This window comes from Canis lupus, chromosome 30 (genome assembly GCF_011100685.1).
Source record: "Canis lupus familiaris isolate Mischka breed German Shepherd chromosome 30, alternate assembly UU_Cfam_GSD_1.0, whole genome shotgun sequence".
NCBI lineage: Eukaryota > Metazoa > Chordata > Mammalia > Carnivora > Canidae > Canis > Canis lupus.
Genome location: NC_049251.1, coordinates 39794031 through 39808617, shown reverse-complemented (window position 1 = coordinate 39808617; position 14587 = coordinate 39794031). Strand labels below are relative to the sequence as shown.

Here is a 14587-nt window from a genome sequence, read left to right as displayed (position 1 = left end):
AAGCTGTCAGATGGACTGGTTGGATATGGAGAGAGATATCTACCTCAGTCAGCTACAGTCCCAAGGGAGGTGCGCTTTCAAGAGTACACAATAACAGCCCAAATGAGAGTAAATGAGAAATAGAAATGAGTAAATGAGTAAATGAGAAATAGAAACTATCACCTGACTATTTTGGGGCCTTCATGCCACTGAATCATAGCCAATAGAGAGGCTGTAATACTGGATGGAGTGCTAAGTCCAATTAACAATGAGGGCAGAGAGGACCCTATCTGGTATCCAGGGGAAACACTGGGGCAACTCTGTTTTTCCATCTCAAACAGGAAAGTTTAAAGGAAAAACCCAAAAAAGGCAAAAACCAAAAAGGCAAGACCAGTAGGACTCAGATTCTTCAGGAATGAAGTTTTGGTCATTACCCAGGTGAAAAACCACAAACAGAGCACTGACTAAGGACGACAGAAGCATGGAATGAGTAGTGAGAGAATGACATGATAAATATCAACTCTGCCCTTAGGCCAGTTATAGGAATAACAGCTATGCATATTTTTGTTATGTATATATTAATATTAACCAGTTTTTTTTCTTTTTCCCTCCCTCTTCTTAGACTATTTCGCACAAAGAAGGTCAATGGTATTTAACTTTGTCCATTAGTTCATATGTAACCAGACCATAAGAAATGGTTTATTGGGAAGACTGAATTCCCTAGAAATCTTGGACTTTAAAATGGCAGTGATGGCTCATCTCACCCACGTCCAGGAGATGACGAGGGCATCTTCATGTGTGTGAAGCAAAGCTGCATCCTGTTAGGAAGAAGCATGATACTGTGATAAAGGGGGTAAATATTTTGAATAGCAAGCGGTGTGGACTGTGACACTTATTTGCCTATTTGCTCTTGGTCCATTCCCTGATCTTCCCCTGCTCTGCTCTGACTCTAGGGGAACTACATTTTCTGGCATCCCTTAGCAAGCGGCTTCCAGGTAGCTTTGGCCCGTAGAAGGGAATAGTGGAGGGTAAAAGGAGGGAACAATCAGGGTATTGTGCTCTCTCACTCCTTCTCAGGCAACATGTCTATTAATGGCTGTATGTCCTCCATGTCTCCAGCTCTCTCCAAACAATTTAGAAGGTGGGAGAGGCCAGCTATCCCTGGAGTTTCTGAGGGGAGTGAGGCCCTGCCAACACCTTCTTTTCAGCCCAAACTGAATTGAGACTTCTGACTTCCAAAACTGTAAGGAAGTTAAAAAATGTTTTAAGCCCCTAAGATTATCATAATTTATCACAGTAACTGTAGGAAACTAACCAACATTCCTTTGTGTACTTTTATGTATCTGCACTTGACTGTGTTCTCTAATTTAATCCTCTTAACAACCCTAGGAGATAGGTATTGTAAATATGAGGAAATCAAGATATAGGGAAACTAAGGAACTTGCTCCAGGTGTCACAGTAAGAGACGAATGTAGCCAGGGCCACTTGACTATAAAGTCCATGCTCTTTCCACAATGTCACACAGATCTCATCTCTCTGGGCTTTGATTACTCCATTCTCCTTCCACTGCACTAATCCTGAAAGTTCCAGGGGTGCCTGGAAAATGAGTTAGTATGTTACTACCTTTCTCCAGAGAGAGGAAGGTCTAAGTTGGTCACGTCGCTGCCATCTTCTTGCGCAGAAAACTGCTCAGAGGATCAGTGACTCTGGAGCAGTCAACCAAGGGGTACCTCGTTCTGTTCCCTGGGAATACTAAATGTAATTTTCTAAATTTTATCTCATGGAGAAGAGGTGCTACTACCTCCATCCAAGAAGAGCATCTTGGCATCAGAAAGGAGCTGAGGTTTGTACACTGGTGTCTAGCTACAGCAACTTCATGAATGGGGAAGCCATTGTGGTGCATCCCGGGGATCGACTCAGCCTCCATGCAGAATCTTCCTGCATTGCAAAGCCTGGGTAGCTGAGAACTACCTTTTCCAGCCTCCTTTGCAACTAGGTTTCTGAATGTGAACTAGTTTCTGATGATGGGATAAACTCATAAAATATAATGCATAGAAGTGAGATAAAGTTTAAAGCCACTCCTTTAGCCTCTATACTATCAAGAAAACTTGTGAAAATGTGAATTTTTTCTGCACCTGGATCCCCGCAGCCATTTTCCAGAGTTCTGAGTACCAAGAAGCAGTGAAGTCATCCATGGTGGCAGTGGCAGCAGCTTCTTGATTACAGTTTCCAGATCCCTGGACCAAAGCTATGGAGGTATGTCTTAAATAATTCAAATGATAACCTTGAAACGTGGCTGATAGTCCAGTTCTGTATTTTTCTGGGAATAATTTCTAGTGGTCTAGCCTAGATCTCGCTCTCTTAGACCTTACATGCATCAATTTCTGACACTAAGTTTCTCCCTGTAAAAATTACCTAGAATGATTTCTACTTTGTGCATTGAAACTTGAAAGATAAAACTTTCAACTAAAGTAGCAAATATGACAAATCAACTCAGACCAAATTTAGAGTTGCCACTTAAGTGTAGAAATCCAAAAAACAATTAAAAAATAATAATATAAAAAGTGTAGAAATCTAGTTGTTCAACAAATATTTATGAGCATCTACTATAGGTTAGAAACTCTGCTAGTCAGTGAAGAAATACCAGTGAAAAAGAGACATAGCTACACTTTTACATGGCTTAATTCAGGTTGGAGAGGCAGACACATAACCAGGAATAGAATGTTATAAATACTCTGGTAGGTAGAGTACCCTGTATCACAAGGATACATAAGAGGAAGTGGTATCTCAGACTTTGAGTTAATCAGAGTTCACAGAACCTAACATGGATTCATTTAAAAAGAAAATAAATTTGTTTGAATTTGAATATTTGAATATATATATGGAATGATATTATATCAGTGTTACATTTTCTGGTTTAAATAATTGTATGGGGACGCCTGGGTGGCTCACCAGTTGAGTGTCTGCTTTCAGCTCAGGACATGATCCCAGGGTCTGGGATCGAGTCCCACATCAGGCTCCCTGCAGGGAGCCTGCTTCTTCCTCTGCCTGTGTCTCTGCCTCTCTCTGTGTCTCTCATGAATAAATAATATCTTTTAAAAAATAAATAAAATAAAAAATAATTGTATGGTGTTTTTATATAATCAAATATCCATGTCTTAGAAAATACACACTGAAGTATTTAGGGATACAGAGGAATGTTTACAACTTACTCTCAGATGAATCAGAAAAAAATATGTGCGTGTGTGTGTGTATGTGTGTGTTCAAAAATAGTTAAGGAACTGGGCACCTGAGTGGCTTAGTCAGTTAAGTGTCTGACTCTTGATCTCAGCTCAGGTCTTAATCTCAGGGTTGTAAATTCAAGCCCTGCATTCAAGCCCTAAAAAAAAAAAAAAAAAAGTTAACGAACTTCCATATTACCTTCATTTAAATTTACCAATTGTTTACACTTTGCTCCATTTGCTTTACCCTTCTTCCCCAAGCTTGCTCTCTTTCTCCTTCCTCCCTCCTCCTAAGGGCATATGGTTCCTTAACAATTCTTGGCTATTTTGCTCTTAAGTATGAAATTTTATAAAAATCAAACTTTGCAAACCAAAAACCATGATAGAGAAGCTGTTTCCAGAACTGCCGGGAGGGTAGGAGAACATGTTTCAGGCTCAGTGCTACCCAGCCAGGAACATATCCAAAATTCACACCCTGGAATTTGTCATTGAAGGTACCACTGCTGCCCAAGGACCTGGATCATTCTGTAATGTTGCTGTTGTCTAGTAGTTCCCTGCAGTCCTTCTGTGGCTCACTCTTGATATAGAGTATTGGGCAATTGTATCTGGTTAGTGGTAGGTCCTAGATCCTGTACTTACACTCCAACTGTAAGGAACGTAAGACAGTATTTGCCAGTTTTAGCTTCTAGAGTGAGAGGCAGACTTTAAGGTGGGGAATTCTCCAATCATCAAGAAGAAAACAGATGCTAGTTGAAAAGGATGACGATATTCACTAGAGTTCACTTCTTTGCTGTCCAATAGTAACATGAAGTCTTCTTCCCATATTTAATACTAACAGAAGAAAAAATTAAAATGTGCTCACTCCCTTCTTAAAAGGATGATAACCTCCCATTGGTAGCTGAATCCAGCTTGAATCTCTGTGTGGTACTCAGTCCTCTTGTGGTCCTATCATGATCCTGTCTCAGAATTCTGTAACCCATGAGTGAAACTGCAAAGCTAACCACCCACCAGCATGCCCTGGAAGAAAGGGATGGAAAAGAAAAGAAAACTAGTTTAAAATATATGCATAGCAGAACAAGTGAGAAAATTAGGCAGATTCTATAACCTTTATTTTTGCAAATAGTTACAAAGCTTTAATTGATATTTCTAGCCTCCATCCTCTAGCACCCATTTCATGTCCTCTTGTACAGAGCAACAACTCCAGCTAGTCCAGTATCATTACCTGTTTGAATAACTCAAACCTTCATTCCCAAGCGATCTGAATCCTTGATAGTTTTGCCCACCTAAGATTGTTGGAGTCTTCCATTAACTTTTCCACTGGACATGGCAGTACTAAGAATGACCCCAAGATCTGTAAGTCCCAGCCACAGTCCTTTAAGCCTCTACTGTTTATCAGTGACACTCTCTCCTGATTGTGAGGATCAATCAGCCCAGCCAGCACCTTTTTTGGCTTGTCTTCCTAGTGACATGGAGAACTTAAGGCATCCAGGTGGCAGTCTTAACTTCCAATTCAGGAGAACCAGTGTGTCTCCTGGCAGAAGCATTTCTCTCATGCATACCAAGATCTCTAAACCAGCCCATCGAGGATCATGGGGATGGAAAACAAAACATTTTCTAGTTTGTATTATGTGTGAAAAGTACACTTCCCACTTCCATCTTGGAACTTATACTTTTGCAATGGGAAAAAAATAAGACTATATCTTGGTTGCGGACTTAGAGCAAGCAACCTTAACCTTGGAAAATCTGCTAGCATTATTACTGAGTTTTCAATAGAAATCATACCTCTCTATAAGATCACTTGTTTCTGAGTGATGGAATAAATAAATATAACCAGTGAATCTCATAGATACCAGTTCATTGCTGTAACTCTTTCATCAAAGAGAGTTTTCTTTGTCAGAAGCGATATTACATGGGATAACATGATGGTGTATAAGATATTTAAGGACTATGGATGGTGGTATGGTCTGAGGCATGGTGAGCAGGCATATTGAATGGTACCATCAGACAGCAATTACCCATATATATCCCATTTCAATTCTAGGCATCCTACTTCCTAAACAATGCCTTAATTTTCACATAAGAGAAAAACTGTGTGTTAATAGGTGCCTAAATTCAGCAATTGAAATATTAATCTGGTTTTCAGCCATCTACAGGTATAGGAAGCCAGCAGGTGGTTTTCAGTCCACACCTCCAGTCATCGTCACTGCCCAACACAATTCAATGAAGGATCACATAGGCTAGTGTGTTGGTTTTGTTTTTGATCAATAGCTACTACCATAAAGATGAGATCTGGTTGAAGAAAAATGTGTACAAAACAAATGACGGATTTAGTACTAAGTACCAGAAAGCAAAATTTTATTTTATTTTTTTTTAAGATTTTATTTATTTATTCATAGAGATGCAGAGAGAGAGAGAGAGGCAGAGACACAGGCAGAGGGAGAAGCAGGCTCCATGCAGAGAGCCTGACGTGGGACTCGATCCCGGGACTCCAGGATCATGCCCTGGGCTGCAGGCGGCGCTAAAACGCTGCGCCACCAGGGCTGCCCGGAAAGCAAAATTTTAAAAGAAAAAGTAAATGACTGGAAATAATTTCTCAGTTGAATTTTTCTCTAACCAAAAGAGGGTTCAAAATGCTGTATTTCAGTTCCTGAATACAGATCATAACAATAGATCACCTGCAGCAACTAGCTACTAATCCAGTGCTTCTCATGCACTTCATTGAAGAGCACTTCATTGTTTTCATCAGGTGATCATCTAGCTTGTGTTTGAAAATCTAAGATGACAGGAAATTCAACCTAACCTGAGACCACTCTAGCAGCTACAAAGCTCTCCCTGTGGTAAATTGAATTTCTTGTTACTGTAATTTACGACCTTGAAACTAATTTCACATCTTGAAGTCTTTCATATTTCATTGTTAATGAGGTTTCTACACACACACACACACACACACACACAATTTTCCATATAGAAAGTGAGTCAAAGTTTATTAAAATGCTTTAAAGGGTACATAGTTATGGAGCAGCCCCGGTGGCTCAGCGGTTTGGCACCGCCTTCAGTTCAGGGCGTGATCCTGGAGACCCAGGATGGAGTCCTACATCAGGCTCCCTGCATGGAGCCTGCTTCTCCCTCTGCCTGTGTCTCTGCCTCTCTCTCTCTCTCTCTCTCTCTCTCTCTCTCTGTGTCCCTCATGAATAAATAAAATCTTAAAAAAAAAAAGACATAATTATGTATGCCAAGATATGCCATGATTCAATTTTAATGTGTTTTTTTTTTTATAACAGTTGAAGTCTAGGAATTGCCTCCTACAATAACTTAGGGTCATGTGGTCTTCCCAGCTATTAAATATCTATTGGATGAATGGCTGCTTTCTTACTTGGGAGAAAGAATTGGGTGCCTGTAGTTTATTTGGCAGAGATTTTAAGTAAGATTTCCTAGAAACAACCTGAAATGGTTACTTGTTTGCATGTGACTTATTGGAGTGCAATCAGAAGAGACAGGGAGTGGAGGGAGGAAAGTAGGATAGGCAAGGAACTATGCAAGAATGGGGTTCCAGGTGAAATCTAGTTTCAGCTTCATCCTACAAGAAACTGGGGAGTATAAAGTACACTGCAGACCTGTCTTGCCTTGAAGCAAGGGAGTAGAACTTCTGTACATTTGCCCCAATCAATTATTGGTCACAGTTCATGAAATGGGAGGTTGGTAGAACTTCCAGGAATCTCTAGCCCCAGAGGCTTCAAACATACAAGAGAAATCCTCCAGAGAAAGTTGCAGGCATGGCCCATTATTCCCAGCTGTGGCAACTAGGGTGGTGGACATAACAACCAAAGTGGGAAAAGGGATCTCAGACTCAGCAATGTCTGCCACGGTCTACCTCTTGCAGTGTTCAGATCCATGTGCTTTATACATTGGGTTCATTCTATCCTATCACGGCTTCTCCAGGATTCTGGTCAATTACACTTCTGGCAAAAATGTAAGGAAGGAGGGTGTGGGAGAGGAGCTATAGCCTCTGCTGCTGTAGCTGGACCCAAGGCCGTTGATGATATTCAGCATCTCTCTCCTCCACCTTCCAATCTAGAGTCTCCTCATCCAGGTTGTCCTTCTGCTGGTCTAGGTGCCTTATCTGGTAGGATGACTCAATCCTCATCTGTGAGGAGCCTGAGCTCCTGACTACCATGCCCTTATCAGATATAGTTCCATTTATAGTTAAAATTACTTGAGAGGGGCGCCTGGGTGACTCAGTGGTTGAGCGTCTGCCTTTGGCTCAGGTCATGATCCCAGGGTCCTGGGGTCAAGTCCCACACTGGGATCCCTGCAGGGAGCCTGCTTCTCCCTCTATGTCTCTGCCTTTCTCTCTCTGTGTCTCTCATGAATAAAATAAAATCTTTAAAAAAAAAAAAAACAACTGCCATGAGAGTTTCAAGAGACTCCTCAGTGGATCACTCAAGTACCAAACATTTCTTTTCTTTAAAAAAAAAAATAGGGTAGCCCCAGTGGCACAGCGGTTTAGCACAGCCTACAGTCTGGGGAGTGATCCTGGAGCCCCAGGATCGAGTCCCACGTCGGGCTCCATTGGAGCCCGCTTCTCCCTCTGCCTGTGTCTCTGCCTCTCTCTCCCTGTCTCTATGAATAAATAAATAAATAAATAAATAAATAATCTTTAAAAAAATAAAAACAAAAAAAAGATTTACTTATTTTTATCTAAGAGAGAGAGTACACAAGTGTGGGGAGGGGAAGAGGGAGAGAATCTCAAACAGACTCCCCACTGAGATCAGAGCCTGATGCAGGGTTCAATCTCAAGACCCTGAGATCATGACCCAAGGCTAAATCAAGAGTCATACATTTAAACAACTGAGCCACCCAAGTGCCCTGCAAGTCCCAAACACTTTTTGCCGGTCCCCACTGTGCAGCAGCAGACCTGTCTCCTTATGATTATCCAAGTCAATTTCCTTCACAAGGTGGTAACCCCTTTCTACTGGTACAAAGAACCCAAAGTGGCAAAGTGGTAGTCATGGTATTAAGTTCAGTGGAACTTTTTGTTCCCTGGTAGAAGTATCCTCTTTCTGGAAGGCAGGTATACAGCCATAGGACCTAAAGTTACAGAGACAAAAAACCAAATTCTTCCAACAGCTTTCTGACATTGATGGTGAGTGGGGCTTCTCCTACTTCTATTCTCTGGTTCTCAGACCCATGTACTCTGTTGACTGGGGACATAGCACTATATAATGATTGCTGGTTTAAGGAATAAAGAAACATAGAGACCTATCCTCACAAAATATCATCCTAGCGAGATACTCATTCTTTACCAAGCACAGTAGCATACCTAGAGATGCTTTTTAAATGATTAAAAGAGTTTATAGAGAACCAGAAGAGATTATGAAACATCTCACAGTCACTGATAAAACAAGCCAAGTATCAGTACAGATATAAAAGATCCATACTCTGCAATGAAAAAATGTTACCTATTTATACATAAAAAATTGATATACTTGGGCAGCCCAGGTGGCTCAGAAGTTTAGCGCCACCTTCAGCCCAGGGTGTGATCCTGGAGACCCGGGATCCAGTCCCACCTTGGGCTCCTTGCATGGAACCCGCTTCTCCCTCTGCCTGTGTCTGTGCCTCTCTCTCTCTCTCTTTCTGTGTTTCTCATGAATAAATAAATAAAATCTTAAAAAAAAAAAAAAGAAAATTGATACACAATTTTTAATATACATAGAAAATTGTAATCAACAACTTCAGAATACAGGGTTGTTTTTTTTTTTTTTTTCCCAGTGTACACATGCAGAATTCTTTAGAAGACACAGGAAGCAGGAGTCTAAGATCTGGCCTCTGTACTAGAATAAATAACAGATACAATCATGCCTGTCTTGCCCTTCTGTGTTCCAATTCCACTCTCCTATTGAGTGCTGGGGGAAGAGGGTTGTTTAGTCAGAGCATGAGATCCTTTTACTTTGGGAACTATGAGTAAAATATAGGAGCCATATTTTGGGGGAGACTCAAAGGTCTAATTTATTACACTCGATTCCAAAATAGGTTACACGTTCCTAGAGGTGAGATGGCTCTAGATGAACCAGCATTTGGGGGGGGGGGAGGCGGGGGGAGGAAGACATGCTACAAGAAAACGAGAAGACAAGGAAAAGCCTATCAGGCAAAAGTTTGATACACAGAAATGACACTGAGAAATTCCTGAGATGGAATGTGGATATCTGGTGAGGAATTTTAGCTTGTCCCCAGAACTTATAAGACATTCTAGGCTATGTTCCTCTGTTTTCTTAAGCTGTTTCGTAGATAGTAGTAGCTTCCTTTGTATCTTATTTTTGTATAAGGCATATCTTGTCTTCAAAAATATATGTAACACATATGGAAAAAACTCTGGAAAATTAAACATCAATGCTAATAGCAGTTATTTATAAGTGGGATCTGTGATCTTTTTTCTTTTTGCTTATTTGTATATACTGACTGGCCTAAAATAAACAAGCATTCATTATATTTGTAATTCCTTTGTTTCTGCACCACATCACAGTACAAACCTTTTTTTTTTTTTTTTTGACAGAACCCAACCTCAAAAGCCCACAGACCTTAGTTTGATCTTGAATCAAAAAATTTGAAGCCCAAATCACTCGCAAGTCCCAGAACACCATCTTGTGATGGAGTTGCAATCATAGCAACTGTGTTTTCTCTGTTAGTTGGATCTGAGAACATGTAAGGCTTGAAAGCATGGTGTGACTATAAAGCAATCTTGAGTTTTCACCCTAAAACACCCAAAACTTATACATTCAGGAAGTATTGTCTTTCAAAGAAGCCACTCTGCTCACATCAGTTCTGGAGTTCCTCTGATAAAATGGTCTTCAGAGCTGAGTTAGTAATGCTGAAAGAAAATCAATTTCATTATAATTCACAAAAACTCCTTAGTCTACAGTCTTACTCCTCCTTTTGCTCCTTGTCTCACTTCCTTCTTTAGCTAAGTTTTATCCCTCCCTTCTTTGTACTCTTTATTTTTACTGCTATTGTGTTTGACTAAGACTTCAAGGACCTATTGCTGAAAACCTGGGGAAGAGTGTGGGAAAGGTTCTGAGGCTTATAAAGACTGGGATCTGGGGGGGAGGGGGAAGTGGAAAGGAGTAGACAGTTGGATTGTGAAGCCCAAAGATAAAGTGACATAATTTATCACCTTATTCTGGAATAGTTTTGAGAGTGAAAGGTGACATGATTAACAATTACACCAGGTCAACCAGGATATGCACTTAACCCTATGGATTTAGGGAGCAAGTCAGGAAAGGCAACTGACTCATATCTGTCCACTTGGTCCGCTTTTAGGGCCAGCAATGGGTGTAACTGGCCTGAGGCCATAAATGTGAATTGCCGGATATAGAGAATGGCTTCTATTTGAGGATAGAGCTGTCATTACATTTGATCATTGGGACAGATTCATGTTTAATTTAAGGAACTCTCATTCGGTAAGAAACAGTTACATTGAATTTCTTGGAATTACTCCTTATACGTTATTAAGATTTTATGACCACTTACACACTTGTGGATACTCCTTACAAATGAAAATATTTTCTAGGTATTATAACAGTCCCACTCACCGGCCTATTTTCTGTCACCGTTGAGGACTCCATTATAACCCTGGGATTTTCACATCTCCTTTCCTCAAAAGGCTAATAAAAGATTAAACAACCAACAAAATCCCTCTAATTGTGTGATCATCCAGTCAGCTGTCCCTTCATTCACTGCCCTATAGTCTGTTCCTTTGTCTTGTGTTTCCCAACTTTGGAAAAGCTACAAACTCATTGAGTTTGTTGGCTTTTCCACTTCAGCTGTTTATTGGGCCAAATCTCACTCATTCCCATGGGAATTGGCCTATAACACAAGTGCCCACACCATATATGTTAAGCACTGCTTCATTCTTTAAGCTGCTGTTCATCTATAACACACATTTTACCCAACTCAAAAGAAATCGATACACTGTCTCCTTTAGATAGTTTCCAAACTAACTCTCCTATGGTACATACTTCTAAAAGAATGTCAGTTCAGCAGAATAAATTCCACAAAAATTTATTGAGCTCCTCTTACTAGTCGGAGCACTAGTGAAATACAGGCACAATCACACATTTCCTGACCTCGAGGCTCCCGCGTCCTTGTAGTAGGTGTCAACAGAGTCACAGTAGATTGTGCTAAATGCTGTAGCAGAGCACAAATATGCACAATGGTGGAACAGTGATAAAACAGAGAGACCTAGGAGATCAAAAGTGTTGGTAGGCAGGGAGTTAGAAAAGGCCTCCTTTAGGAAATATTTGTGTTGAGTCTGGAAGGTTGAGTAGGAATTTTCTAGGGAGAAAGAAAGAAAAATAAAAAATTTTGAGCCCCTTCTATAGGTCAGATACATAGATTATTTAATAGTCTCTACACACAAAACTTACCATTTTTTTATTATTCAAGTTTTTAGTGTCAAGAAAAAAAAAAAAAGATGAAGCCATTTGTTCAAGGTTTCATAGTGAGTGGGCTATGGAGACTGATTCAAACTCTGTATGTTTGATTCCAAGATAGTGCGTGCTCTTTCCATTGTACCATACTGCCTTCCAGCAGGGCAGAAGGGCATATGATTAGTAATTTTTAATGCTGTATGATGCATTATAAAGTTTAAGGACAGGCAAAACTTACCTATGATGAGAAGGTCAAAAGAGTGACTACATTTAGCAGAGATGATATCTAGGGAACAGGAAGGGGATTTTTTGGGGTGCTGGGCAGGTTTCACAGGTGTCTATACATCTAAAAATTCATTGAGCTGTACACATAAGAGTTGTGCACTTTACTATCAATTATACCTCAAAATGTAAATAAAAACCAATTTGTTATGTGCTATGCCTTTTATAGGTCAAGAAAGCTGATCTCTGGATCCTTATAATCCCCTTTTTTGATGAACAGTCTGCTTATTTTAGATATTTATTTTTCCCTGAATAAAATGGATTAATCATAGGTAATGACAGTGCATCGATCTTGCCTCTCGAGTATAGTCTTTATTATAATCTGCTTCCTCACATTCCTGACTGCTGAGATCATAAAACTGTGGATTTTAAGAGATGAAGAGTTGCTTTGACACTTCTACAGGGGGTGCCACATGATCCTTTTGAGATTCTTTTTTTTTTTTCCTTTTGAGATTCTTTTTTTTTTTTTTTTTTTAATTTTTATTTATTTATGATAGTTACAGAGAGAGAGAGAGAGAGGCAGAGACACAGGCAGAGGGAGAAGCAGGCTCCATGCACCGGGAGCCCGATGTGGGATTCGATCCCGAGTCTCCAGGATCGCGCCCTGGGCCAAAGGCAGGCGCCAAACCGCTGCGCCACCCAGGGATCCCTCCTTTTGAGATTCTGATGAAAGGGAAAACCATAGACCTCTTCTCCTGAAATGTACATACACACACTTTGTACAAGATTTTGAGATTACCACAACACTAAGGACCCACCTAGCCGCCCTAGGATCTCAAATTCAGATCCTGGGAGCTAGCCCAAACCTTTTCCTACAGAGGAACAAAGGAGGCCCAAGGAGGGAGAGCCGCCTGTGTAGGTGCAGAGAGGAGACAACCCAAGGCTTCCGAGGCTCAGACACTTATGCTCTTCACCCCACTGCCTCTGCAGGTATCATAGATTTCCTTTGCCCTAAAACCTCCACGCGTGGAGACTCAGATCCCAGGAACTTCCGTAATACCTTGTATCCCACCTTTTGTAACTGGAATCACATCAGAAGCTAGTCAAAGTTTACCTTGTACTTCCTGGAGAACAATAGGTACAAAGTGTAGCTGGGGACATTTGTCTTTTTTTTCACAGACTGCCTCAAAACCCGGAAGTGAGGTTAAAATTAAAATGTCCCAGTGAGGGCAGCCCCGGTGGTTTAGCGTTTTGGCGCCACCCTCAGCCTGGGGTGTGATCCTGGAGACCCAGGATCGAGTTCCACATCGGGCTCCCTGCGTGGAGCCTGCTTCTCCCTCTGCCTGTGTCTCTGCCTCTCTCTCTCTCTCTGTGTCTCTCATGGATAAATAAATAAAATCTTAAAAAAAAGTCCCAGTGATCCCTGGGTGGCTCAACGGTTGAGCACCTGCCTTGGGCCCAGGGCATGACCCTGGGGTCCCAGGATCGAGTCCCACATCAGGCTCCCTGCATGTAGCCTGCTTCTCCCTCTGCCTGTGTCTCTGCCTCTCTCTCTCTGTGTCTCTCATGAATAAATAAATAAAACTTTAAATAAATACACTGAGGGGGGCACTAGGCAAGATGAGCACTGGGTGTTATGCTATATGTTGGCAAATTGAATTCCAATTTTTTTTTTAAATTCTCAAATAAATAAAATGTCCCAGTAAAAAAAAATTTCTTTTTTGTTTTTTTGTCTTTTGTTTGTTTTAGCGAAATCCAGTCTAAGGCACGGCCTACATTTAGGCCTACATTTAAGGCTTTGCTCGGCATTTGCTCTTTCTAACAACTGAAAAGATCCCGTTTGAACTTCACTGCGCTCTGAAAAACCTTTCAATGGTCTCTGACCAAAAGAACAATGAAGGGATCCCCGGGTGGCGCAGCGGTTTAGCGCCTGCCTTTGGCCCAGGGCGCGATCCTGGAGACCCGGGATCGAATCCCACGTCGGGCTCCCGGTGCATGGAGCCTGCTTCTGTCTCTGCCTCTCTCTCTCTCTGTGTGACTATCATAAATAAATAAAAATTAAAAAAAAAAAAAAACAATGAAAATTCCGGCCCGGGAAATCTGTCCGATTTGTGGCCGCCTCGGTCTTTCAGCCTGGACCAGGATTCCTACTCGCAATCCAAACAGAGGCTCTGAGGCGGCCCGGAAGGCCCCGCTCCCGTGCGGAAGGCCTGACGGAAACGCGCTCCGGCTGCGGCCCGGCGACCCCTCAGTGGGAAGCGCCGTAGGCCGTTTTCCTTCACGACCGTCGGGCGTCATCTCGTTACCGCCCATTTTACACAGGGAGCAAACGGGTTTTCCAAGGTCAAGTAACTTGGTCAAGGTCACAGAACTCAAGTCACGAAACTGAGCATCAGGAACAAGTGGCTCGGTCCGCCGAGCGGGCAAAGCGCGTACCTGGGAGACCGGGAAGGGCGTCCCGCACGCGCCTCCTCGGGGCGAACGCGGTTCTTGGGACGGCGGGTTTCCCACCCAAACCTGCAGCCCTTCTCACCGACGAAGGCGGATGGACACCTGGGCGGGGCAGGGACGTCCCGGCCACACCGCTGCTGACGGGAAGACAGGGCGGGAGGACCGCGCGCAGCAGTGCCACGGCCGCAGCCGGGGTCTCCGCTCCCGGCAGCCCCCGCCAGCCCCACCGCGGCCCGCCCCCGGCGTCGGGAGGCCCAATCAGCGGCACGGCCTTGCGCCGCGCCCCGCCCC

The 14587-nt window shown here is 42.2% G+C and overlaps 1 long non-coding RNA gene across 2 annotated transcripts; it reads right to left on the bottom strand.

Annotated features, from left to right (window-relative positions):
• Positions 1 to 9180: 9180 nt before the first annotated feature.
• On the bottom strand, positions 9181 to 14523 carry LOC102152121. 2 transcript variants are annotated; one of them, XR_005381900.1, is made up of 3 exons: positions 14282 to 14523; positions 11321 to 11528; positions 9181 to 10065 (listed from the first exon to the last, which is right to left on the bottom strand). It is a non-coding gene; the product is annotated as an uncharacterized LOC102152121 (long non-coding RNA). The 2 variants fall into 2 exon arrangements; XR_005381899.1 differs by lacking the exon at positions 9181 to 10065 and having other exon boundaries at positions 11240 to 11528.
• Between the last annotated feature and the right edge of the window lie 64 nt (positions 14524 to 14587).